At 52.9% G+C, this 19180-nt stretch overlaps 1 protein-coding gene across 2 annotated transcripts in view; it reads left to right on the top strand.

Moving 5' to 3' along the window:
- SMCHD1 (structural maintenance of chromosomes flexible hinge domain containing 1) overlaps positions 1-19180 on the top strand; it is a 3133956-nt gene that overhangs the window by 2723342 nt on the left and 391434 nt on the right. The window lies entirely within an intron of this gene.

Raw genomic sequence — 19180 nt, 5'->3', positions numbered from 1 at the left:
AAGCGACTGCCGGACTGACAAGAAGCAGGAAGACTGGAGGGTCCTGCACTACTACCCAGGGAAGAAACCAGCAGCAGAGCAAAGCAAAAAATAAAGGTGCGCTCCTTAAAACCCAAGCAGGGTCTGACCTTCCTGGCTATCCGGCCCACTGTAGCTCTGTACAGCGAATTCGACCAGAGGAGGGGTCCTGGCTTGTAGCTTGGGCATACTGGTTGGTCCCACCAGCTCAAGGGAAGAAGTTTCCTGGAGGATCTTCTCTGTCGTCGGATTCTGAAGATTCAGACCTACAGCAGGGCTTCACCGGGCGGTTCAGACATTGTAGGGGTCCTCTTCTGCCAGTTCCTTGTTGGTTCTTTCGTTTCAGTGGCGACTCTGCCTTTCCAGTCCCAGAGACCTGCTTTTTATGCAGTTTTTCCCCATTCATATAGCCTGGCTGTCAATCACACAGCAGGGTGGCTGTCCTGGCAAGGACAGTCCCCTCAGACAATCAAACAGGAGTGTGACTTGGGTTACCAAGAGAACCCATGGCAGGGGTCCGAAGATCCCTCCCTCTCATCCTGCCTACCTAGACTTTCAGGCGCCTTAAGGAGGGCTTCTTTGCAGAAGCCCGCAAAAAAGTGATGAACAAAGGGACCAAACCTGGTTTGTTGCGCAGTGTAAAACACGAGAAAGACTTTAACAAAAAGAAATATCAAATAAACCCAGCCGGAGCCAAAATAAAATGTATTTGGTCAAGCGGGTTTATGTTTGAGGCTAATATAATAGCCTAAAACATTACCACATTTATATAAGATAATCGCGGTAGAAAAGTTAGGGTAGATACCGTTGCCACCAGCCAAGTCTTAATGTAAAGGGAGTGAAACAATGCTCCAAGAGGCACAGACAAAAAGGGATAAGAGTTAACCCTTTCCAATACTCCATGTAAGATGGGGTGTACTGGGTCTGTGGTTTAAAGTGACTACGGTAAAGTTAATGGCAACTTTACCCTTTTCTGGGGGACAGTAGCCAGCCCCAGAAAATGGAGTCGGTGGGAAGTCTCAAACACAACCCTGTGTCACTGCACTGAAGGTGCTGTGTAACACACACAAAACAATATGAGGCAATGGAGTAGGTGAGGCTCCACTTCTCAGTATCACTCAAACAGTGAAATCACACAGCAAAACACATGTAAGAGTGGGAAAAAGTCTCACACTCTTACCAGGTGAAAAAAATAAATCCTTGAAATCCAGCAAAGCTGCTGAGGGACTCATTAGGTAAGGGAAATTAGCCATTCTAGAGAATTCTCCCTAACAGTACCCACAACATACAGTCACTGGGAAGGCTCCAGCCACTCTGGCCTGGACTTCACAACAACACCATATATGGAACTTCCACCCAACAGCCAGTCAGGGGGAAGGGACAGAGTCCGGTCCTTGGTGACGTGCCGTTTGTGGCTACATTCTCCTCGCGGATATCAAATGCCTACAAGGGGTTTGCATCTGCCACTACTCCTCTGCGGTCTGGTTGTTAGGAGACTCACTCCAGATCTGACTATACTTATGAGTCCTGTCCTCCGGACTAATTAGGACCCAACGAAAGAAGTTATCACGAATATATTATGAAATATGAGCACATCCAGCCCTGAATATGGATTAATGTAATCCGAAACACGTTGGCACCAAACATCACCCAGGAGTGCTTTTTTATGTTGAAAACTCCAAAAAGTTATTACCAATGATGTAATTGTGATATAACTTTATACATTCTTTTGATTGACCTGGTTTGGTTTACCCGAGCATCTCTACAGCTCAAATTGTATCATTGTTGTTTTTGAATCACTGTCTTGTGACAATCTTTACTGTCTATACACTGCACTGTAGAGTTAACAGTGCAATACAGAGAGACTTTTATATATAACCACTTGTGTTCTCTGTTTAACCTGCCTTCAGTCAGTTTGGTTGATTTTCTCTCTTTACTCCAACAGGCAGACAGAAATATTGAAAGATGATTACACTTTAATGACTATGAAATTATGATTAATTTATGAGCACATGTCTATAGTGCTGGCCACAAAATTACAACTTTACTGCCTCAACTATTGGGGATGACTGACTCAATAGAGTAACGGATCCCCCCTTTTCAGTTGAGATAATTGACCTGGGATATTATGCCGTGAGGAGTGCAGCATTGGGTTCCTGGTCGGCAACGTCCAGGGTGTGTTGTGTGCCCAGGACTTTGGGAAAACAAGGTAACAGGCAATAGAAAGCAAGAGGCCACAGGGGCCATCTTGTTTCCTATAAGCAATCAACAGATTCCAATGGCAGGGCCTGGGTATCCCAAAATGGAGGATACTCAGAGCACCTGTCAATTTCAGCATGGAGCTGCCACCACCCCATACCCTGCTCTGTGGGCCACACACAGGTGCCCAAAAACATACACTAGAGGCACAGGGTTGTACCCCCACCCATGGGTGTCATAAGGGTTTCCCATGGGTCTGTACACTTAACCAAAAACGGGAAGAGCTGCACTGCCAGGAGTCCCACCTGGACTCCTGGGCATATAACAATACAGAACACATATGAAAAAATGAAAAAGGACTACAGGACAAGGACAGGGAGGCCCTGTCCCTCCAATGCATTTCCAGCATCACAATGGGGATGAACGAAATTACGGGCACCTGACTTCCCGGCTGCCGGACTTGGAATAGCCCGGTGGCATCGGGAAGTCAGGCGCCAGTCATTTTTTACGGGTCTGACGGCAACCCGCCAGTAGCATTGGCACGGTTATCGCCAGTAGCACCGGCACGGTTACCGCCAGACCCGTAATGAGCCCCATTGTGGTGAACCAGAAGGAGGACTCAGACGGTTATGACTCATGTTTCAATGGCTTTATTCAAAATAAAAGATAAAAACGCCTAACTTACCCCTTTTCTTTGAGTGAAGTTCCCTACCTGGCAAAACAAAAACTAAGGCTGTATGTTAAGTCCAAAATAAATGTCCTTTTAATCCAAAACCTATCCAATTAACTGGCGCTACCACTTTAGAAAATGCATAAGTAAAAAGAGAATAGGGGAGGCTTTGTACACTGGCCTCAGTACGTTTTCACTTTACTTGTTCTCAGACTTCAAATGTCTCTTTCCACAGCAGGATATTCTTCCCAGCCTTGATACTAGGTTAAGGATTTCAGTCTCTTGGTTATTAACGAAAACTGTTTCTTGAAGTAAACAATCCCATCGCTCGATGGCTGCAGATAAAATATAAAAGCTTCTGTCTCTTCCTCTGTCAAAGCACTGGAACTCCCCAAAGTTCGGCAATCCTCACATTTTTTTTAATTTTATTTTTTACATAAAGGTTTTATATAGATACATTTCTGAGGCTTGTGGATCTGCTTAGAATCACATGCTTTGCATAGGCCGACATCTAGTGGTAGCTGCAGAGTATTGCACATGAAGTTTTTGAAGGGCCATTGACAGGGCTTGTCTGTAACTCACTAGTGTCATGTCCACTGTACCCATGAACCCTCACGCGTCAAGGTCCCTCAGATAATTGTTTACGCCGTCGTGGTTAGTCGCATTTCTCGCAGCGTCCCGTAGCTACGCTTCTTTGGAGTTAATATTCCTTTCCTACTACCTTGACTGTTAACGCTCGATGCAACACCTCGACAGAGCCTTCTTTAAGACCAAAACAGATGATCGTTCTGGCAACAGGTTTGGGCTTCATCTGGCTTTGGCCTAGCAGTAGGGAGAGTGGGGGGTGCTGATCCTTCTATATAGAGAATGCCTACCCCCATTCCCAGTTTCTACTGCTCTTGTCTTGCTGCCCTTCTTTTCTCTTTCCACCTTGGAGCGTACTCCATTTAAATTCTGTCCAAAGTGTAACACAGGGTTTCTGTGGAAGGATACCCACAGAGTGTGCAACCACTGCCTTCCCTGCAATCACATTGAGGCCCATTCTGTATCCTGTAAGCTCTTCAGGCCCAAGACCCTTAAAGAGCGTTGAATGAAGCAGTGAGTGGCACATGCCATGATGGCAGAGTCGGGAACTGCCACCAGGCTCGTTGAATCAGATCAGGAAGGCCATGGCAGCGATGGCTCCGGTTTGGAGCCCGAAGACACCACAAGGGAACCTTCTGGCTCCTGCGCATCAGTCCCCAGCCTCGATCGGCAGTCTCAGCACATTTCTATAGGGAAAGCCACTTGAGAGGACGCACAGCACTCACGGCCACCCTGAAACGCATACCCCAAAGCGCTCCTCATCCCAACCATCGAAGGAAGCTGCACGCCAGCTGCAAGTGCATCACAGCCTACTGTACCACCGCCCGAAATGCTTGCTGTGGTTATGCAGCAGCGTTTACCTCAATGCAATAAAGAGAAAATACTGGCTATAGGCGTGCGCAAAACACATTTGAGGGAGGAATCCGAGACGCTGAAACATCAGTCGAAAAAACACATTTTGTGACTGAAAAGCACCAAAAAAAGCCTCATACCCATGAGAGACACACCCCTGTTGCCTCTGAAAAGTATGAGGAAGCCCATTCTCCTCTATCTTCATCTCTTCAAAAGAAACGTCCCAGGGAAAGCACTGTAGATACTCCTAGGGCAGGCCCTGAAGCAGTTGTGTTCCCTTTACCTGACGCAACAAAAACTGGCACCTGGACAAAAGAGAGATTTGAAGAGACTATGGACAAAATGTCTTCCTTTGTCGATTTCATGAATAAGTACCCTATTGGCCAGGTGTCTCAACCACTTGTGCCTAGTCAACCTCTTTGTCCTACGTCACCCACTCCTACGCCCACCATTACGTCCATAGATGTCTCCCATGGCTCTAAATACAGATACATTAAATCTGACCAGGCAGATCAAGACATCAGGTATGTCGACCAGGGCGACCCCAGTCAGGATCCTGACAAATTGTATTTACATGATCAAGATGACCACAATGTCACTATCATTGATTACCCAGATGTCGCAGCGGTATGTAGTGGTCATACGTCTCCTATTGCTGAACAGCTTTTATACTATGACCATCTTAAGAACACTACTCAACACTTCAATATCCAAACAGAGGAGACAGTCCCTGAAGGTACTGACTTTGTTGAGGATATTCTCAATGAGAAAAAGCCTGTCAGCTAGGCTATTCCGCTGCTCCAGTACATTAAAAAGAGAATTATGGCATCTCTTTCCACTCCTTCTCCAGCATGGGGTCTGGCATGTATTCACATGCTCATGAATATTCCCCGTCGTCGGGCTGGGAATCCTCGGTAAAAGAAAACACAGTTTCACTTTCACTTTAAAAATGTATTTCTCCTCTAAACCAATCACTGGTCTCTGGGTCATACTTCCCCCATCCAATGACAGTCCTCTCCCTAAGCTCCACCCCTGTTGGCCATCTTTAGATTTGTACCACACAATTCAGTGTTGGGAGTCCTCGTAGTGCTCTCGGAGTTTTTTGGTAATATTTGAAAGGTTTGACTGATTTTTGAATTTTTCGTTCGACCAGAGGTCGACTACCGGCAGCAGGGAACTGCTGTCGTTGAAGATAAAGCTTCATAAAAGGATGTTTAATCGGAAGGCCAGGATTGGGCCTACTTTGTGCCTTTTCACCATGACCGAGGAGAAGAGATGCCTCTTCAAACTCTGCACGAAATGTGGACTAAGGAACGTTTTTGTCAAGGATCGACACCACAAATGTCTTTACTTCCTGCATTCGGACCATGAGGAGAAGGACCGCTACAGCAGGCTGGCGGCATAGTTAAAATCGCGTAAGGTCTCTGACTCAGCCTCTGGGCATGACCAAGCTTCCCCCAGGGCCAGCAGGTCCCAGGTTCGATCTCCCTCAGATGAGTGATTGAGGTCTTTTGAGGACGCCCCGCCTGCGGGGGTCCAAAAGAAGGCAAGGATGTACGCCACGGATACCACTGGGTTCACCGCTGCTGCCGGTCCAGGCTAGGGAAGGGCAAGGTTGCCATCACCCACCACATCCACAGAGAGCCTGTCGGCGAGAGTCACACAGAAAGTCCTTGACACCTTCGAAACTGAGCTTGTCATCGGCGGACAAGGCGACAAAGGAGAAATCTAAGGTGGGCTCTTCTCTGCCTCCATCGACTTCTCAATCAGCCAAGACAACACCATCAACTGCGTCATCACTGAACCTGCACTGAATCTGCAACTGGGCCACTCACCGATCTCGGTCCTTGGCCCAGCCACTCTTCCCTGCACTGCCTACCTGCACTACGGGACTGTCTCTGTATCCTACAGCCCCTTCTCCCGGCACTTACCTTGCAGTTGCCACCAGCTGGCCCTATTATTTATCTTGTAGTCTACTAACCATGTACTGCACTTTCCCCTCTCCCCTTCCCCTTGCACTTTTCCCAGTCCCCTACCCTTGCACTTGCGCAATCTGAATGCATCTGGCCTAGTAGGATCGTTATCTGTATCCCCTTGTTCCCCCCCCCCCCTTGCCTCGCCGCGCCTTGAAACACTTGTGTATAGGCGCATTACAAATACCATATCATATATCAATGGCCACATCGACGACTGCGGTTGCCAGCCCATCAACAACCCCTACTACTTTGAAGAGAGGGCAGACCACAAAGCCCCCGGAAAGGGGACAGCAGCCGCTTCCCCCCCCAAAAGCTTCAGGAAAAGGGGGGGGGTAGGGTTCCGACGACCCAGAACAAGGAGCTGAACCGTGCATGCCGGGGCACGTATATACTAGCTATGATGAGGGTGTCAACCTGCCTGAGGGCTACTATTCAGACCACGAAAGGGGCCAGGGATCCTTGTGGGAAGGTGGGTCACTGCGAGGTGAACCCTATCGCCTGCCTCTGCAGAAGAGGCGTACCAGCCTAAAGCCTTCCCCTCTCATTTCTTCTACACCTCAACCCAGGAACATTTTGTTGGACATTCTAACCAATCTGCACACGCTGGTATCAGAAATTCAGCAAAGACTGCCGCCCAAACCGGGTCCTGCTCCGTCTGGGAGTCCTCCAAGATCTCCTTCTGGAAATCCTTAGAGGTGCAAACACAAGTCAAAGGACTCTGCTGGGCCAGGGTGCCAACCGACACCACCACCACCGCCTCCTCCACCTCGGGATTTGACCCCAACAGGGGATCCTGCCACGGACACTGGCACGGATACAGTGGCGACGGACACCGAAAAGGCTAATGACTTTGTGCCATCGGACGGGGAGCCAGCAGGCGTGGATGACCCGCACAGGTCCTCTCCACCGGATTAGGCCGGCTCCTTCCATTCAATGATGTCCAGGGCCTCCAAACTTTTCAACTGGTGCCAGAGTATATAAAAAGGGAAGTGTTCCTTTATCAATGTCGCAAGTCCAGGCACAGGACCATCATGTCCGTTCCTTTGTTGGACGATATCTGGGATGAAGGCCTAGCACTGTTGAAGAATCTGTGCACCGCCTTGCCCAAGCGGGATAGGCTCAAGAAGAAATACAGAGTCCCGGACTCAGCTCCCAAATGCCTGAGGTCCCAGCCTTCACCTGACTCTGTGGTCTCAGCTGCCGCCAGGAAACGCTCTATGAATCCATCATCCTCATCCATGGACCCCCATACCACGAGGGAGAGAAGCTAGACGCTATGGGGAAGAGGATTATATATACTGCTGCCAGCACCGTTGGGGCCGCTAATAAACTGGCCATTTTTTCACGCTACGACCGGGAGCTCTGGATAAGCTGGGCCCTATTCTTGACTGCCTACCTGATGTCAAGAAGGCAGAAGCTCTTGAGCTGTTCCAGGAGGGGGGAGGTGGCCTCGGACCATACCATCACAGTGGCAATGGACATTGTGGACACCAAATTCGGTCAGATGGGAAACAGTGTCTCTTCTACGGCAGGAATGTCTGAAAACCACCAACTTCAGGCCGGACGTTCAGTCTAAGGTGTTGGACATGCCATTCAACGGTGAAAACCTGTTTGGCAAGGCCGTTGACGAGTCTCTTCAAGTCATCAAAAGTGACACAGGGTTGGCAGGTTCGCTCTATGCACCCTAAAGCAATGTCGGTCGTCGTCCTTTCGTTCCTCAAGGGTAAAACCTGGCAGGTCCTCCAAGGGCTACACAACCCCTTATCGGCAACCTTCCTGCTCCATGACGCAGGAGGCTTACAGAGGCCTCTCGCAGGCATACAGCAGCAGAGGACAGCACTGGTCCCGCCCGCAGGGCAGGGCCTCCGTCACCCAAGCAGGCCTGAACCGGCCTCAGACTTGGGTCCCCACTCGTGTATCCCGGTGGGAGGCCGGCTGGCGAGGTTCGTAAGTGCATGGAAGACCATCACCACCAACAAATGGGTGCTGATGCGATGTATGGAGAGAACTCCACCCAGACACAAGAGCATACTCCTTTCACTCAGGGGCACTAGCCCCTCGCTCTCCAGGCTAGATTATCTCTTCACCCCAGCAACTGATCTACATAGGGCACAAGAAATAAACATACTTCCCAGAGGCATCTCTGACCACTCCCCTCTAGAACTGACACTCATAACATCCAGGCGGATTCCACCGCCGAGCTGTTGCCTGAATGGCTACTACCTGGGTGACCCCGAGCTTGTGGACAGGCTACAGGAGACCACCAATACATATTTCGAGCTCAACACACAGACGGCAATGAACCCAGGAACACTGTGGGAGGCCTACAAGACGGTGCTAAGAGGTGAACTAATATTGTGGACGACCGCTAAAAAAAGACAGCACTTGAGCAAGACACTTGAAGCCGAACAACCGGTTAAGCAGGCAGAAGAGAGACACATAAATGAGGACACACCGGCCTCTAATCGGACGTTGCTACTAGCACAGAAAAGGCTTCAAAATATAGTGATGGACAATGCAAAACAAGCGCATACTGCAATGCGAGTAAGACTCTATGAAACGGGTGACAAGGCTGGCAAGATGCTGGCTTGGCTGGAAAGGAAGGAGCAGGTACGCAGTCATGTCCGAAGGCTCGACACAGGAGGGCCGAACGCAGGGGTGACGGATCAGGAAATAAGCCAAGGCTTTGCAGAATACTACGCTGAGCTGTACAGAGGACCCACGACCCAGATGGACGTCACGATCATGGACCAAATTGATATCCCCACCTTAAATGAGACGTAACTGCAACTGCTGGAGAGGGAGATCACGGAAGGTGAGATCCTAAGTGCCATGTCGGGCCTCTAAACCGGTAAATCCCCAGGACCTAACGGCTTCCCGGTTGAGCTATGGCGAAAGGTGGGAACCAATGTGGTGGCCCCCCAAATACTCCGAATGTATCAACATGCGCGAGAAAAGGGCATTCTCCCACCAGATCTGCGAGAAGCAACAATAATAGTGATACCCAGGCCGGACAAGCCCCCGGAAAGATGCAGTTCATACAGGCCCATTTCACTCATCAATAGCAAGACCAAAATACTGGTGAAATTACTTGCAGACCGTCTACAACAGGTTATTCCCTCTCTTCTCCAGCATGGGGTCTGGCATGGATTCACATGCTCATGAATATTCCCCGTCGTCAGGCTGGGAATCCTCGGGAAAGAAAAAACCAGTATCAGTTTCGTTTCTGATCTGTCTTTCGTAGTAATAACCAATCACTGGTCTCTGCGTCATACTGACCACAGCCAATGACTGCCCTCTACCTAAGCACCGCCTCTGGCAGCCATCTTCAGATTTTTACCGCACGTTCATGTGTTGGGATCCTCGTGCTATTGCTCTCGAGCGTTAGTGCTATTTTTCGCGCTTTTTCACAAAAAACTTCGATTCTTTCGGTCAAAAGAGCCTCAAGCTCCACCGATCCTACATCCGATCAACGGGGACCCGTGTCGGATTCGTCTGTGCCCCTCAAGGGTGAAGATTCCGTCGAGCTACACTTCGGAGGACTCCAGAAGCTTCTCAAGCCCGGTCTCGGAGATGGCCCAGGAGAAGGGAAGCTCGACGCCCGGAAAGCTGTTCAGGGTCTGCCCTGGATGCCAGCTGCAGAACGTCTTTAAGGAGGACGAACACTCTTTCTGCCTTTACTGCCTTCATGAGGACAAGACGCACGTGGAGAAGGACTGTGCGTTTTGCGGCAACATGTCGGAACGGACCATGAAGGACCGCCATCAACGTCTCGCCAACTGGCTGGAGGGTAAGAGCCCGTCTGGCGAGAAGAAGAAGAAATCCGAGCGGTCTTCTAAGACCTTTGAGGGCGCCCCGGCGACGGGGGCCCAACATAAGGCTAAGCACCGCGAGTCCGCTGGCACCGGGAGCGCCGAACGGTCGGGCTCTACGGGCGCCAGGCAGGGCGCACCCTCCCCGGCACCATCAACCACGAGCCAACGCTCTGGGTCGGGTAAGAGGAAGGCCGAGCACCCGGCGAAGCTCCTGGAGAGGCCCCGGTCGAGCTCTAAGGCAGAGGAGGAGCGTGGCAGTGCCCCCTCCCTCAAGGATAAGGCGGTGAGCGCACCTAAGGTGGTGAAGGCCTTGATCCATCCGACCAAGCCCTCTATCGAAACGGTCGCGGCGGCCCTGGCTCAGCCTGTGGAGGCTGCACCAGTGGTGGCGACCTCGGGGCCCAGAATCTCCCTGCCTCCTCGGAGGGAGTCTTCTTTTGTGCCCATCGATAGGACCCCCGTGAAACCCTCCGTGGGGAAGAAGAAGGGGGGGCAGGGCGTCGTCGTAGATTCGGCCTCAACCTCAGAAGAGGAGCTGATCGAGGTCTTAAGCCACGGCCTAGGCGTGGAAGAAGGCCAGCCCGTCGGAATGGACCCCGACGCAGGTGACGACGACGACATCGTCGAGGATACCGACGGGGCCCGTGCTCGCCCGTCGGACTCCCCTCTGCCAGCGCCGCAAGACAACTCGGCGGCCATTTTGTTGGCCATACAGTCCTTATGCTCCGAGATAAGGACGAGGCTTCCGTTACCGACGGAGGAACCTCTCCCGTCGGGGGATCCAGAACCGGGACCTTCTGGTGTTCCCCCTACCAAGAAAAGAAGGATCCATCCACCACCTCCTTTTCAACCGTCGCGCCCCGTCCAGCCCTCCTCCCCGTCCACCCGAGGGGATGATACGGGGACTGACACGGCAGCGACGGGTACGGACGACGAGGCATACGATAAGGATTTTCCGTCGTCGCCTCCCGCCAGGGCTTCTCCGCCCGACGAGATCGGATCTTTCCACTCCATGATCTCCAGGGCTTCCGAGCTTTTCCAACTCTGCCCTGAGGAGAAGAAAAAGGAAGGCTTCCTTTATCAGCGGCGCGAGGCCAAGAGGAAGACGGTCCTCGCAGTGCCTCTGTTGGACGACATTTGGGATGAGGGCCTTTCCCTCCTCAAGAACCCTTCCACGACGCCAGCTAGAAGAACAGGTACGAGAAAAAGTACCGGGTCCCGGACACGGCCCCCCTGTGCCTCCGGGCGCAGCCTACCCCGGATTCCGTCGTCTCCGCGGCAGCCAGGAAGAAAGCGGGGGGGGTGCGGCCTCCACATCGACTTCCCGAGGAAATTGGATGCTATGGGACGTAGAGTCATCTCGTCGGCAGCGACGACGATTAAAGCGGCCAACGCCTTGGCTATCGTGGCTCGCTACGACAGGGAGCTCTGGTACAAGATAGCTCCCCTGCTGGATTTTCTGCCGGACGACAAGAGGGCGGAGGCCCTGGAGATCCTGCAGGAAGGTGAGGTGGCCTCGGACCACGCCATCACCGTGGCGACGGACATCGCCGACACTGGGTTCCGCCAGCTGGGCAACGGTGTTTGCCTTCGACGTCGTGGATGGCTCAAAGCTACGGACTTCCGGCAGGACGTCCAGACCAGAGTCCTGGACATGCCCTTCGACGGGAACAATCTGTTTGGGAAGACAGTGGACGATTCCCTTCAGGCCATCAAGGCGGATACTGAGACGGCCCGGGCCCTTGGAGTTCTGCAGCAACGACGGACGCCCTTTCGGAACAGCGGAGGCAAGGGCGCCTCCAAAGGTTCCGGCGGCGGTTTCGCTTCCTACCGTCAAGCGGCCCGCTCGTCGTCGCAAGAGGCCTACAGAGGACGAGACAAGTCTAGCGGACCCCGCCGTCGTCGCCAAGGAGGTCAAGGCGGCAAGGCCGCGTCCAAGCAGGATTGAACCGGCCGTGGGGTCGGGCCCCCACCGAAGCACCCCGGTGGGAGGCCGGCTGGCGGGCTTCGTCAGCGTGTGAGAGTCCATCTCCACCGACCGTTGGGTGCTGGACGCCCTGGCCCGGGGCCACGCGCTCGAGTTTCAAAGAAGGTGCCCGCGCGTCCCCCCCGTGGCCAGGAAAGAACTTCACGCCCCTCAACTTCTCCTGGAGGTAAAGGCGATGCTCAGGAAGGGCGCCATCGAACTCGTCCCAAAGGGGCTTCGGGGCTCCGGAGTCTACTCGAGATACTTCCTCGTGAAGAAGAAGACGGGAGGATGGCGCCCCATCCTAGACCTGCGACGTCGGAACAAGTTCATCAAGGCGCAGAAGTTCCGGATGGTCACCCTCCAGCACGTCCTGGGTCAGCTGGAGGAAGGAGACTTCCTATCGTCGTTGGATTTGGAGGATGCCTACTTCCACATTCCCATCCTAAAGGGGCACCGGAAATTCCTCAGGTTCGTGGTCCAAGGGCGTCATTACCAGTTCAAAGCCCTTCCCTTCGGACTACGGTCGGCACCCAGGGTATTCACCAAGTGCCTCGCACCGGTGGCGGCGCAGCTGCGCCGCGAGGGGATTCACGTCTACCCCTACCTGGACGACTGGCTCATCCGCGCCAAAACGAGGGAGCTCGCCGTGGTCCACACGGCAAGGACCGTCCAACTCCTCACGGACCTGGGATTCTCCGTGAACTACGCCAAATCCCACCTGGTGCCCGCGCAAGTCGCACTGTTTCTGGGAGCGAGGCTCGACACAGTGTCCCTTCTGGCCTCCCCGTCGGAGGAGAGGACCAGGACCATCTTGGGCAAGGTGCAACGGATGTTGGTGGCCGACGCGGCCAAAGTGAGGTCCATCAAGTCCCTCCTCGGGATGATGTCTTCCTGCATCTACCTCATTCCCATGTGCAGGCTCCGGATGCGCCCGTTGCAAGAATTCCTGGATGCGCGCTGGATCCAGACGACGGGCAGCTTCGAGGAAAGGATCAAGCTCGACGAGAGCTTCCGACGAGCGATACGGTGGTGGGGCACCCGCGCGCATCTGACGGCGGGCATGGACTTCCAGGCCCCAGCCCACCGGGAGACTGTGACCACGGATGCCTCCCTGGAAGGGTGGGGAGCGCACACCGAAAATCTGCACGCAAGGGGACTCTGGCTCCCGACGGAGAAGTCCCTGCATATCAACGTCCTGGAGCTCCGTGCAGTGTTTTGGGCCCTCAGGTCCTTCCTTCCGTCCCTCAAGGGCAAGGTGGTGAGGATCTTCACCGACAACACCACCACCATGTTTTACATCAGGAAACAGGGCGGAACCAGGTCCCCAGCGCTGTCCAAGGAGGCGCAGGACCTGTGGCATTGGGCCGTCGCCCAAGGGATTTTTCTGGTGCCGTTTCATCTGGCAGGGATAAAAAACACCATCGCCGACTCACTCAGCAGGGAGCTGCGCTCGTGCCACGAGTGGGAACTACGGCAGGATCTGGTGGATCGCCTCTTCCGACGGTGGGGCACACCCCAGATCGACCTGTTCGCGACGGCGACGAACACCAAGTGCCGGAGGTTCGCCAGCAGGTTTCCCCAGACGAGGAGCATGGGCGATGCTTTCTCGTTCCCCTGGGAGGGCCTGTTCCTCTACGCGTTCCCTCCTTTGCCTCTGCTAATCCGGCTCATCAACCAGCTCAAGAGGTCACGGTGCAGGATGATCCTCGTCGCACCTGCGTGGTCGAGGCAGATATGGTTCCCGGACTTGCTGGACTTGTCAGCGTCCCCGCCGATCAAGCTGCCGGCGGACGCGGATCTACTCTCCAGGGAAGGAGGCGCCATCCTCCACCACGACCCGAAGTCGCTGAACTTGCAGGCCTGGCTCCTGCAGCGCTAGAGTTTGGAGGATACGACATACCGGCCGATTGCAGAGAGGTTCTTGCAAAGGCCAGGGCGTCCTCGACTCTTAAATGCTACGGACACAAATGGAAGAGGTTCTCTGTCTGGTGCCGCGCACAGAAGATTAACCCTCTACGGATTACGGCTCCCCAAGTACTGCAGTACCTGCTGACGCTGGCCAAAGCTGGTCTGGCACACGCGTCCATCAAGATTCATCTTGCTGCGATCTCCCGATACACCAGAACCACGGGGCGGACGTCCTTGTGGTCTCATCGTCTGGTGAAAGAGTTCATGAAGGGACTGTTCAGATCGTTCCCGCCGGTGAAGGCTCCGGCCCCGGCGTGGGAGCTCAACGTGGTGCTGACCAAGCTCATGGGACCTCCGTTCGAGCCTCTGCACTCGGCCCCGCTGAAGTTTCTATCGTGGAAAACAGCTTTTCTTGTGGCCATCACCTCCGCACGACGAGTGGGAGAGATCCAGGCCCTTTCCTGCAAGGCCCCGTACTTGACTTTCCACGACACGAGGGTAGTGCTCAGGACGCACCCCTCCTTCATGCCCAAGGTACCGTCGGACTTCCATCTCAACGAACCCTTGGTGTTACCTGTGTTCTTCCCGTCGCCTTCGTCGCCGGCTGAGAGGACTTTGCACTCGCTGGATGTAGCTAGAGCGCTGAAGTTCTACGTGGACCGCACGAAGGGTTTTCGGAAGACGTCACAACTCTTTGTGAACTTTGGACCTGTCAATCAGGGGAAGGCTCTCTCGAAGGCTTCCATCTCCAGATGGCTCTCCGGCTGTATCATGTGCTGTCACCGGTTGGCAAACCGACCGCTGCCTGGCCGTCCGAGAGCCCATTCCACCAGAGCGATCGCAGCTACCACGGCGTTCCTATCTGGTGTGCCCCTGCTGGACATATGCAGGGCTGCTACGTGGAGGTCGACGCACACCTTCACGAAATTCTACTGCGTCGACCGGGATTCCAGGGAGGAGTCCAGGGTCGGCCAAGCAGTGCTGCGCAACCTGTTCGCCTGAGGTGAGCCTGGTGAGGAGGTAAGATGCTTAATGTTGAGTTGATGTGATGCTTAATGTTGAGCCTTTGCCACCTCCCGTGGTTGTGCATGTGTGTACTGCTATGTATTCTTTATTCATGAGCATGTGAATCCATGCCAGACCCCATGCTGGAGAAGGAACAAGTTACTTACCTGTAACTGTTGTTCTCCAGCATGGGTCTGGCATGGATTCACATGCGAACCCTCCCGCCTACCCCTCTGCGGCTCTTCACTTGGTCATACTGCCACTTCACGTGCTTCCAAATCTGAAGATGGCTGCCAGAGGCGGTGCTTAGGTAGAGGGCAGTCATTGGCTGTGGTCAGTATGACGCAGAGACCAGTGATTGGTTATTACTACGAAAGACAGATCAGAAACGAAACTGATACTGGTTTTTTCTTTACCGAGGATTCCCAGCCTGACGACGGGGAATATTCATGAGCATGTGAATCCATGCCAGACCCATGCTGGAGAACAACAGTTACAGGTAAGTAACTTGTTCCTGATACATACGGACCAGTGCGGCTTCATGCCACAGAGATCAACTTGCATGAACCTCCACAGGCTATACTCAGCCCTGCAAAGGGCCAACAGCATACGGGGCCCACTAGCCATACCAGCAATTGACTTTGAAAAGGCCTTTGATTCGGTGAGATGGGAGGCCATATGGACCATAATGCGCCGCATGGGCTTCGGTGAGAACTTTGAGGTGGGTGCGCCTGTTGTACGAATCCCCGGTGGCCAGGACCAGGGTCAATGGCTGGCGATCGAGGCAGGGCTGCCCACTGTCGGCCATGATGTTCGCAATCGCTATCGAACCACTGGCAATCCTCCTGCGGAACACGCCAACCTGGGAAGGCTTCTGATGGTCTGAGACCTGGGAAGACAGAATATCCCTCTATGCGGATGACCTGCTCATCTACCTGAAGGACCCGAGCAACTCCTTCCCCAGAGTCATGCACCTGTTAGAGCGATATGAGGCATTCAGCGGATTACGTGTGAACTGGTCCAAATCCATCCTCTTCCCTATAGGAGACACCTCGATGGCAAACCTAGCGACTGGCCCTTACCAGGTCGAGAGGGAACAGTTTAAATATCTGGGGATACGTATCACGAAGCATCTTACTGAATGCACAACCCTGAACCTCTCCCCCCTTGTAACAAATTTTTCAGAAGATACCCGCCATTGGATCTCCTTGCCACCAACGCTGATGGGCATCAAAATGATAGCTCTTCCTAAACTCTTATATATCCTGCAAAACGCTCCATTATACATCCACCATCGAGAATTCCACAAAATCGAGTGCATCCTCCGGAAATTGCTACGGGGAGGAGGACATCCGCGAATTGCTCTTGCCACGCTCCAAAGGTCCTACTGGGAAGGAGGGATTGGACTGCCCAGACTGCAGTCATATTACTGGGCCAGTCAGATGGCGGTAGTAAATGATATGCTCCATGGGGACGGAAGCCTCTCACACATCAAAGGTCTTATCTGCAATGCCACGACCACGCCACTAGAGCACCTGTATGGAGGCCTGAACCACACACCAAAAACAGATATAGTAACGCATATAGTGAGAATATGCAAGGAAGCACATCGGTACGTACTTAGGATGGGGAGGGAAATTAACGCTGGCGCAACCCCTATGGAACAACTGCAACCTTCCCGAAATACGAAAATTGCCCAGATGGCCCGAATGGGTCCAGCGAGGAATTACCAACATAGGAGATGTGGTACACGAGGACGACCTGGCACCATTCGAGGCATTGCATTTGAATTTCTCCCTCCCAGTCACAGAAAGGTACCACTACTTGCAGCTGGAACATGCTTGGACGACCCATCGACAGATCACACAAGACATGCCGGAAAGCTCCCCATTAGAGCGAAACATAGTTCTGGACCGGGTGGACCGGAAGGTCACCTCTACCATGTGCAATGTGATAACATCCTTTGCGACACCGGAACTAACCAGTTTGAAGACAAAGTGGGAACAAGATGTGGGACCACTTCAACCAGAGGACTGGGTGGAGGCCCTGATGTACCCGCGTAAAACAACCATTTCCTCAAGGCTAAGACTGGTCCAACTGAAGATCCTGCACCGCACCTACTACCCGCAAGTGGCCCTCTTCCGCTGGGGCAAATCCTCGGATGCACGATGCCTACGCTGCAAACGAGAAGAAGGTACCCTTTTCCATACTCTGTGGGAATGTAGTAAGATTCAGAAGCTCTGGCAGAAATGCTGTGATAAACTGTCTTGAGTTATGGGTAAAGCGATACAGAGGTGCCCAAAACACCTTCTCCTAGGGATCTCCAGTGAAACTGACCTTTCCCGATATGAGAAATTGCTCTGGTCAACTGCGATGGCGGACCTCAGGCGGAACATTGCGCAACTGTGGGGCTCGGAACGTACGCCCAGCTACGACCAGTGGGTCACAGATGTGGACATATGCGCTATAATGGAACATAGAGTGTACGCAGCGAGGGGTTGCCCGCAAAAAGCGGACAAAATATGGAGAAGATGGGAAGAGGCTGGCTAAATGACAGGGGTGGCTCCGCAGTCTCTGAGACGATGCCCCGGGAAAATGGGGGTAACGAATCTGCCATGAATAGACTATGCCATGAGGTCATCCTATGTCATATTGACGGTCGGTCGGACCGTGGTCCCGGAAGTCGAGTTTCTAGATGCTAATGTTTCTTGATTGCTTCTCTCTCTCCATCCCATTACCCTCACCTGGAAATGTTGATGTTGCAGATGTTCCTCTCCCTTCCACCCTCCCTCCCATTTCCCCCCTGGGCTGTTCCTATCTCTCCCCCTCCTTTCCCACGTCCCTACCCTGTATTGCAGAGAGATAAGTGTAATGTTGTTTTAATTTTCAAAATCAATAAAATCTTTGATAAAAAAAAACAAATGGGTGCTGGAAGCTCTCGGACAGGGGAACACCTTGGAGTTCCAACGCAAGTGTCCTCGTATTCCCCCTGTAGCTCGACAAGAACAGCCTGTGTCACAAGTGCTGCAGGAGATCCAAGCCTTTTAAAAAAAAATGGGGGCGATAGAATCCGTACCCCAGCACTGTGGGGCTCCAGGGTGTACTGCAGATACTTTCTGGTCCGAAAGAAGACTGGGTTGAGGCCGATCCTGGACCTGCGATGCCTCAACAAGTACCTGAAGTCCCAGAAGTTCAGGATTGTCACATTGCAGCACATGCTCGGCCAACTGGAGGAAGGTGACTTTATGGTGTCTCTAAACCTGGAGGATGCCTACTTCCACATACCCATCCATCGGAAGCACCGCAAGTTCCTGCGGTTCGTGGTCCATGGTCGGCACTATCCGTTCAAGGCACTTCACTTTGGCCTGACATCAGATTGAGGGTCTTCACAAAGTGCTGGACTCCAATGGCGGTGCATCTTCATCTTGAGGGCATCCACGTCTTCCCTTACCTGGAAAATGTGTTCATTCGATCCCGCTCCAATGCTCTGGCTAGCCAGCACACAGCAAAATCCATGCGTCTGCTGATGGAGTTGTGATTCTCCATAAATTACCCATATTGTAACGCTCACCTGATTCCCGCAGAGGCGCCGGTCTTGACTGGGTGAATGCCGTATCTTCAAAGGTGATGTGTAACACACGGTTGGCTCTTTGGGCTGGACCTCTGTGCACTGTATGTCTGACTCAAAGAGTAAGATGTCTGCCGATAGAAAATATGGGATTAATGAACTGGGGTTATTGGGTGCCTCTCTCCTCTTCCCTTTCTCTTCTCCTGTAGAACCCCAAAGGTTAACGCCCTCACCTTAGGTAAGTGAACGCCGAGCTCTCCATCTGCCTCGGGGCAGGGTGTCGTAACCAGTTTCTTCACTGGATAAGGGTGCAGGCCTCTTGACCTCAGAGGACTGCTGTCCGTCGTTAACTGCACAAACGGTAAGTTCTGGGCACTTCAAATGTCTTAAAAGTCTTTTGTAATGATATCTCTTGTTTTGCAGGGTTCCGGCGATGGCGGATGGCGGGCTGATGAGAGTTGAGGATCGAACCCGCGTGAGGAATAGAAGCGCCTGGAAGCACGTAAGTAAGCGCTTGTAGCCTGCTTCACGATGCGCACTAACTGTCCCTTTTATCTTGCCGGTACAAGTTCGGAGCTTTAGAGAAGCTGAAGGGTGCTGGAATACCCACTGGAT

This window comes from Ambystoma mexicanum, chromosome 5q (assembly GCF_040938575.1).
Source record: "Ambystoma mexicanum isolate Mex_15411 chromosome 5q, UKY_AmexF1_1, whole genome shotgun sequence".
Lineage (NCBI taxonomy): Eukaryota > Metazoa > Chordata > Amphibia > Caudata > Ambystomatidae > Ambystoma > Ambystoma mexicanum.
The sequence above is the reverse complement of the archived record's forward strand: the minus strand, read 5'-3'. Positions and strand labels throughout refer to the sequence as shown.